The sequence below is a fragment of the Impatiens glandulifera genome, unplaced genomic scaffold (assembly GCF_907164915.1).
Source record: "Impatiens glandulifera unplaced genomic scaffold, dImpGla2.1, whole genome shotgun sequence".
NCBI classification, from domain to species: Eukaryota; Viridiplantae; Streptophyta; class Magnoliopsida; order Ericales; family Balsaminaceae; genus Impatiens; species Impatiens glandulifera.
Window position 1 is genome coordinate 647,602 of NW_025919138.1, and position 8,390 is coordinate 655,991.

The window sequence follows — 8,390 nt, forward strand, 5'->3', positions numbered from 1 at the left end:
TCTAATTCCGTATTTATTAGATTTACGTCTAATTCTTTACATTCATTAGACTACACGTCTAACTCCGATGAGTTAGACTGTACGTCCAATTCTGTGCATTCATTAGACTACACGTCTAACTCCGATGAGTTAGACTGTACGTCTAATTCTATGCATTAAACGTGCGTCTAATTTCGTGTATCTATTAGACCATCCGTCTAATTACACGTTTATTAGACTACACGTCTAACTCCAATGAGTTAGACTGTACGTCTAATTTTATGCAATGAATGTCAAAATCGGTCTAATGACCCTCATTAGATCCAAGTCTTATGACATGTTGTTTCAATACACCTGTATCAAAGCTCATAAGTTATTTCATCATCAAAATCTCAGTGTTTAAATTATTTCAACACTTAGTCAAAATAATTTGACCTAACATAACCCTATGTTACAATGTCTCTATTTATAGAAGTATATCAAAAATCATAAGGATTAAACTACTTCTGTATGACCAATAAAGGCTAAAACTTATTAAGATATATAAACTCTAATAAAATATGATCCCAAACCCCACAATCTCTACCTTGGGAGAATACTACACTTATTGACATGTGATGAATAAGTTACAAATCCAACAATCTCCACCTTGACGAATTTCACGTCCCTTAGGAAATAAACAAGTTTTAATCCATCAATGTCCACCTTGAAAAAGTCAAGCCATCAATAAATAAATGGGAACATTTCATTCTTCACTTTTGATCGAGCCATTCATGTGGTAAATTTCCACCATTACCTAATCACGTCATCAAAATGTTATGAGTCACACATTAATCTTTACTACTCGAGACATTCACGAGATAAATCATTATACCTCCACTTCTGCTCAAAAGCCCTTACAAGATAAAATAATAATGTTTATAACATCAAGTAAATTTGGGTAACCACATTATTTCAACGACGAAAGACATTCAAAAACTCTTTCCAATCTATGTTCATACCCATTGACATATGCGAAAACTAGAATTAAAAAATCTTTATTATGTTAAAATAATATTTACCTTTGTTTTGCCACCAAATGAGAGTTTTATTTTTCAAGTCTAACAACTAACTAAAACTAAAAAAATTGATTAGATCCAAGACGAAGTTTCATCATCTACTTTTTAAAATCACATATCTATCTAAAACCGATGACACCTAAGACGATTTTCCATCATCTACTTCCTCAAAATAATATATCAATCAAATGTCGAGAAGACCCAAGGCAAACTTTTCTTGTTTACTTCATAAAAAATAATTAGGTATATCTCGACATCTCTTTTCTCAAGCTCAAGATCTAGCAAATCATTTGCCACCCATCTTTCCTTGAACTTTCCATAATCAACCACTCGAACCTCATACTTTTTCTTGAACAAATTAACTTGTAATCAGCTAGTTTTTGGATCCGAAATGACTAGCAATTCAAGAATATCATTTCAAGATCCACTAACTATCTTCAATTGTTTTAACCATGCTTCAAATGTACATTTATAGTTTATCCGAAAGAGGACACAAAAATCTTTCACCTAATAATTGACCGTGTCTCTCATCTAGGTCTTTTTGATGACCAATAAGTCCATTCATGGTCTCATTCATCTCCTAAATAAGATGACAAATTAATCATCTCATTCATTTAAACTATTATTCACAACGCATAGACAATTAAAATAAAATAAAAGAAGTAATCAAATCATCACCTTTGAATTGACCAAGTCTCTCATTTAACTCATTTTCATGGCTATGAATCTAATTCAAGGTCTTATTTATCTTCTTACATTAGAAAATAATGCAATGCTTTTTTTCTTTGTTCGTTTGAGAGTTGTTCTCAAGATGTCTCCAACTCAACTTATAAGTATTTTTCACTAGTATTTTTCATCTTGATATTTTATCATATTGTGTGTTAGCTAAAATTGTGACAATTCTTAATCACTCTCTAACTCCATTCAATCTTGCAAATTGGCCCGAAAAATTTCCCTATCAACATGTTGACAATGTTGTCATCGGTAAACACCTTTTTGATAACCATTTTTCATACTCGGTCATATTTTTGTCAAGTTTAAAGCACATAATATCACAACCGTCTTCATCTTGATTAGCTCTTCGAATATGTTTTCGCAATAACCATTTTCCAAATAAAATCTCTTCAAACTCATTTTAGACGATAATTTCTTCAAGTCAAAGCCATTAACATAGTGTTATTTTACTACTTTTGACTATCTCTAAAAGTATGTCAATAAGAGTTTCAAATAATGTCACTCATGTATACCAAGACAACAATCTATTAGAAAACCTCCAACTATTTTTCAACAAACTTGACGATGTATAGTTTGTTCTCCACATTCTTCTAGACAAATCCTACATAGAAAAATCTAACAAACCATGTATATGATTAATACACCCTAACTCATACCTTAGAAATTATCATTTTGGTAGAACCCTTGAGGCATCAACACCCACTTAACAATTTTACGCCAACACTTACTAGAGATTTCCAAACATAACTTACTCACAAGGTTTGATGAAAATCCTATATCAGTCCTTATACATACATATAAAAACTACACTCTTGAAAACAAACCTTAAAGCCACCCTTTTTAATTACAAAACCCATTATATTTTGCATCAATAGTCTTCCACAATCTCCAACATTAAAATAATCATTCCATCAATAGACCATATGTCACCATAATTAATAAGCAACAAATTGTGGCCTCAAAATCGATCGAGAATATGGTAAGAATATGAAGAATTTTATGAGTATAAAAGATTGAAATCATTGATTTAATTTTCACTTACCATAATTGAAACACAATACTAGTTTTCTTTTTAATCCAATGACATTTCCAAGCTTAAAGACTAATATTAATTACCAAGAGAAGCATATATCTATTTAGTAAGTTTTTTATGCAACTGCTAGATCCAATTTCACTTAACATAAAAACATCATACTCTTGCCTACTAGGAATGATCTAGAGAAGAAAACCAGAAAAGTTTACTAGAGAGCTTTGATCACATCAAAACACCAAATTAAGCTAACATTCAGAAGGCATTGAATTGCAATTATCCCCTTCCTTTTTATATTTTAGTAGACCATATATCCCCATAATTAATCAGCAATAAACTGTGGCCTCAGAATCGATCGAGAATATGGTAAGAATATGAAGAATTTTATGAGTATAAAAGAGAGAAACCATTGATTTAAGTTTCACCTACCATAATTGAAACACATTGCTAGTTTTCTTTTCAATCCAATGACATTTCCAAGCTTAAAGGATAAGACTAATTACCAAGAGAAGCATATATCTATCTAGTAAGTTATTTATGCAACTGCTAGATCTAATTTGACTTAACATAAAAACTTCGTACTCTTGCCTAGTAGAAATGATCTAGAGAAGAAAACCATAAAAGTTTACTAAAGAGCTTTGTTAACATAAAAACACCAAATTAAGTTAACATACAGAAGGCATTGATTTGCAATTATTCCCCCCACGTAAGATCATAGAAAAAATAAAGATTAAAAAGATAGATTAAATGTGAAAATAATCTTTAACAAAATGACATGGTTTTGATTTTCCTTGTTTGAGATGGAATCAAGGTAGGCTTATTTTTCAAATGGTTAAATCGATCCATATCTCTCTAAGAAAATGTCGATGACGAGTGACTGAGCGATGACGAGTGACTGAGCGATGTTTTCTTGGTTGTTCTCTCTTTATGTTCGTTAATTTCAAGCATGGGACTATTTTATCTAAGGGGCGCCAAATTCTGGAAATCCCAAATGATCGTGCTTATGCCTTGTTTGTTTGATATAAGTCATCTCCATTAAATCAAATTTAAAAACAACAAAATATTTTTATGTTTAGGATGAATTTATTTGTGTGGGCCAAAAAATATATTATTTAGGATTAATATTTTTTAAAATATCCGTGTATATTAAAAATGAAATGACAAATCGATTAAGCACAACGACAAAGAATGACATGAAAACAAAAAAATAAAAAAATAGAAAAAATGATATTTAATAAATTATCAAGCTCGTAAATCTTTGAGAAAAACTATTAACTCCCTCGATAAACTCTACTAGCTTTTAGAACGAATCTCAGAAAGCATAATAATAGCATTATATATGATACACATCGAACAACTAGCGAAATAAGAGATGAAGATCGTCAAATCTAAGGTTTGATAGAGAGATTATCTAAATCTAAAATAGAGTGACCAACTTGTTTTAAAAAGATTTATTTCGTAATTGTTCATATAACCGTCCAATTTTGATTGATTGTAATGTTCTTGGCGTTGTATTTTATTCACCAAGATTATTTGAGAACAAGTAGTTGGTTAGAGAAGACTTTATCCCATGCATGCAGTTAAGGTGGTTCAACTAGGTGGTGGTTCTCCTATATTAGAATTGTTCGTGTACTTGAAAACATTTCCAAAATTGTTCAAAGTTGTTTGTTAGTGATAGAATATCTTATGCACAAAAGTTGAAAATTTATAAGTTTCTATTAATGATAGAATATGAAGCCTATCCTTTAAGTTTCTAAAGTTATCTTTTGTATTCAGGAAGAGAATAATAAGAAATAATGTTAAATTTATCTAAATTAAATTTTAATTTATCGGTGAAAAAATAAAATTAGCGTAAGTAGATGTACTTATATTCTTTTAATGTTCTTTTCCCTTAAAATATAATGATTTTTCCAATTGATGAGTATATCAATTATATATCCTCTCTATTGATAAGGACACAAAAAGTAAATGATCGTACCTCAATTTGAGGACATTACTGTTACAAAATAACAAATATAATGTAAGTTATTTTGGTTTGGTTATTTCTAATTTAGCCATTCATAATATTAGAAATACCACTTATGTATTCTTATTTTATATTAATGACAAATATATCCATAAACCAAAAATTTGATTCACATTATATTACATTATTTTGTCTTATATCACTACAACAAAAAAGAGTTTTGGCGACGCTTAAAAAGACTTCTGCCAATCCTTAAAAGCGTCGCCAAAAACATCACCGACACTTATTCATGCGTCGCCAGAAGCAGGGTGGGCGCAAGTTATAACAACGCTTAATTAAGCGTCGGTAAAATTACTTTATGCGTCGCTAAAAGTCTATTTAATTTTTAACAATTCTTTATATTATTAATATTTTTTTGATATATTTTTCTCAATAATTTTTATTTTTTATAATTAAATAATTATTAAAAAAATATTTCATACTAATTATTATCAACATTTTTAATTATAAAAATTCTCATAAAATCATATAACAATCCAAAAATATCCCTATCAAACAAAACAAACAAAACAGTTTTGAAAAAAAAGCTAAAACAGAAAATTAGCGTCACCAATATCTACTTCATCTTCCTCCCAATATCTACTTCATCTTCCTCTTGGTCCTCCAATATCTACTTCATCTTCTTATTGGTCATCTACTGCAATTATGTAAAAAAAAAAAAAAATTTAAGATAAGAAATGATGGTATATTGATGTAAAATAAATATAGACAAAATTTGAAAAAAAAACCTGATTGTTGTATCTACATTTCTTATTCCTGCAGTTGATAATTTGATGAATACTTCAGTCAGCCAACACTACAATTAAAAAAAATCAAATACAAATGATTAATTTTGCAACCTGTTGTAAAAATAAAAAGATTGAAATTTTTTAATATTGTTAGATTTAGGTAATGGGTATAATAGTAATAATACCTGAGGGAGAATACCAAGCTCTAAGAAAAGGGGACCCAATATGAAATTTCCGCCTAACCCGTGCAAATCACAAGAAAAAGTAGATGTGGTTTCCAAGCTGTTGGATTCAGTTCTTTTTACTTTGATTCAATTATTTTACTACCTTTGTATAAGCTTACTGCTTCATATATTGTCACAGATGCAGCTATAGACACTTAATTGTCATAAAAAAAATATTACATTATTTATATTTGAAGACGGAATTTTATTTATCAAGATTTGTTAATACCTGCCATGCGTTCAGATCAAGTAGGCAGCTGAACACGGTTCGGTGTAGGTCTGTAACAGGATGATCATCATTAGATTAGTTGATGAAATATTTAATAAGATGTTGAAAAAGGTAGATTATTTAATTACCTTGACTATCTGAACTAGAAGGAATCCTAGCCAAACATATACCAACAATGACAACTCTTTCCAGTGAATATTTTTAAGGAGTGAAACCTTATCAAATACAGGAGGAGGCATATTACATTAGGAAAACTAATTGAATTTATAAACAGAGATCACTACTATATTTTACTTACCTCTTCTTCTTTTGAGTTATTCAAGCCACTGACAAATAATTGTCTATATTCCCCTCCCTGATCAGAAGAACATCTTCAGCAGCAACAGATGGTTTTACTTGTGATTCATGCAGCTTAGCTTCTTCCTACAAAAAAGTCATTATGCACGTCAACTTTCATTTTCTTTTTTGAATGAAAAAAAACATATATTAAATAAAAACTTGATATAACATCTGATCTAAGAACCATATATTTCACATGATTAACATTGATGTGAGGATTTTGTACAACTTGTCGAGTTAAAAGAATCATAACAAATTTTTAAAATCATATTCATCTTTAATTGATTTAGCATATATTATATATAAAATTATATACATGGACTTACCTATCATTTAAGATTGCTATGTAGCATATATTACATATAAAATTATATACATGGACTTACCTATCATTTAAGATTGCTATGCTCAGTTCCTAGCAAGTGGCTTCCTCAAAAATCCTAGGGATGTGAATCACAACAAGATACATTCATAAGTTTGCAAAGATAGATGAAAGACACACAAGTGAGAGAACAAAGAGAGACCCTGCTTTACTTGATGAACATAATCCTAATAAAGTAATTGGTCCTGTAGCTTCAGTATGAATATTTACTAAGAAAGTGATAGAATTTTGGCCATAGATTATCAATAACCATTAATGAAACAACTAGAGATAATGGTGGTTCTATGAAAAAAATGACAATAAACACAAAAGCGACAACTGAGGATGATGGTTCTATAACAAAAAAAACACTCAACACAAGACAGCAAGAAAAATCAATTTCCTTATTGAGTTTCTATGGCACAAAAACAGTAAAAACACAAAACATAACTAATCATAACAAAAGAAAACAAATAATAGCCAAGCTCAATAAAAGATTATCATATCCTGAAATCAAACATGACAGTTATACTTAAACCACAATAACTAAAGAGATTGTAATTTGCATAATAATATAACCTACTAAAAGGTTAGTAGTAGTAGTGCAGAACCTATAGAAATCCATTGCATAATTAAAAAAAGAAAAAGGAATTGATTTGGGTCATTAAGCCCACACAATTAGACTTACCATTCCCTTCTTTTTACTGAAATAAACAACTAAGAAGTATGACCATAACCTATTACCAAGTCATTTAAATACATTACTTAAGAAATTCAATAAAATAAATAATATTTGAAGTCAGTTTTTGTTTTCTCCATAGACATCATCAAGAAGACATTTGTCAAAAACCTGCAAACTTAGTAATACATATGAAACAAATCAGTGGGAAAAACTTAGAAACATACCTAGAAAGGGAGACTTCCACGACCCGCAGATAAGGAAAACCCTAATGACAACTCTGTGCATGTTTGATTCCATACCGAGGACGAGTTCTAAAGAACGGCATTTTGTTGCTTCACTTTCAAACTAAATGTTGTCCTAAATTAAGAAGCCATCTTTTAATTATTTATTTCTAATTTGAATTTATCGTCGTGATCAAATTGTAACTGAAATATTCAATACACACTGATAAAAGAAAATTCCGATATTGAGCTCTTATATCAAAATCACGCTCGTTTCAGAGAATTTAGGTTAACATCTTCAAGGTTATAATGAGTATAATGACATAGTATTATCAAAATTCGAACTACAATCTACAAAAATATACTTCCTAAAAACCGGTTTCAAATCCAGAAAAAGAGAAATATAGAGAGAGAGCGAATGTCAACAGGCGTAACTAAACTAACCTCGTAGCGCGACGAACTAGCTGCTCTTGGCGGTGGATTGTGGAGACTGGAGCTGTTTCGCAATGGGTGAATGGAGACGATGAGTCAGAGGAGAGGATGATTAGGTTATAGAATGAATAGGTCTGTTTTACATTAATTGGGCTTAGACTTGAAATGGGCTTAGATTTGGGTTTTTTTATAAAATTTAAAATCTAAAAGACTTATTCCTAATTTTGAAAAATTTATAACTTCATCTTTTATTCTTAAATATAATATAATATTTAATTAATTTATTTTTAGTTTATATTATTTTTATTTTAAATTTAATTAAATTTAAATAATAATTAAATAAAAG

General features: G+C 29.6%; 1 long non-coding RNA gene across 2 annotated transcripts; it reads right to left on the minus strand.

The window, feature by feature from the left end:
- Nucleotides 1-5,263: 5,263 nt before the first annotated feature.
- Nucleotides 5,264-8,147, minus strand: LOC124917536. Of its 2 annotated transcripts, XR_007097151.1 has the most exons (9): nt 8,057-8,147; nt 7,616-7,748; nt 6,735-6,788; nt 6,308-6,432; nt 6,138-6,224; nt 6,010-6,059; nt 5,742-5,934; nt 5,557-5,624; nt 5,264-5,465 (listed from the first exon to the last, which is right to left on the minus strand). It is a non-coding gene; the product is annotated as an uncharacterized LOC124917536 (long non-coding RNA). The 2 variants fall into 2 exon arrangements; XR_007097150.1 differs by having other exon boundaries at nt 5,265-5,465; nt 5,742-6,059.
- Nucleotides 8,148-8,390: the final 243 nt, after the last annotated feature.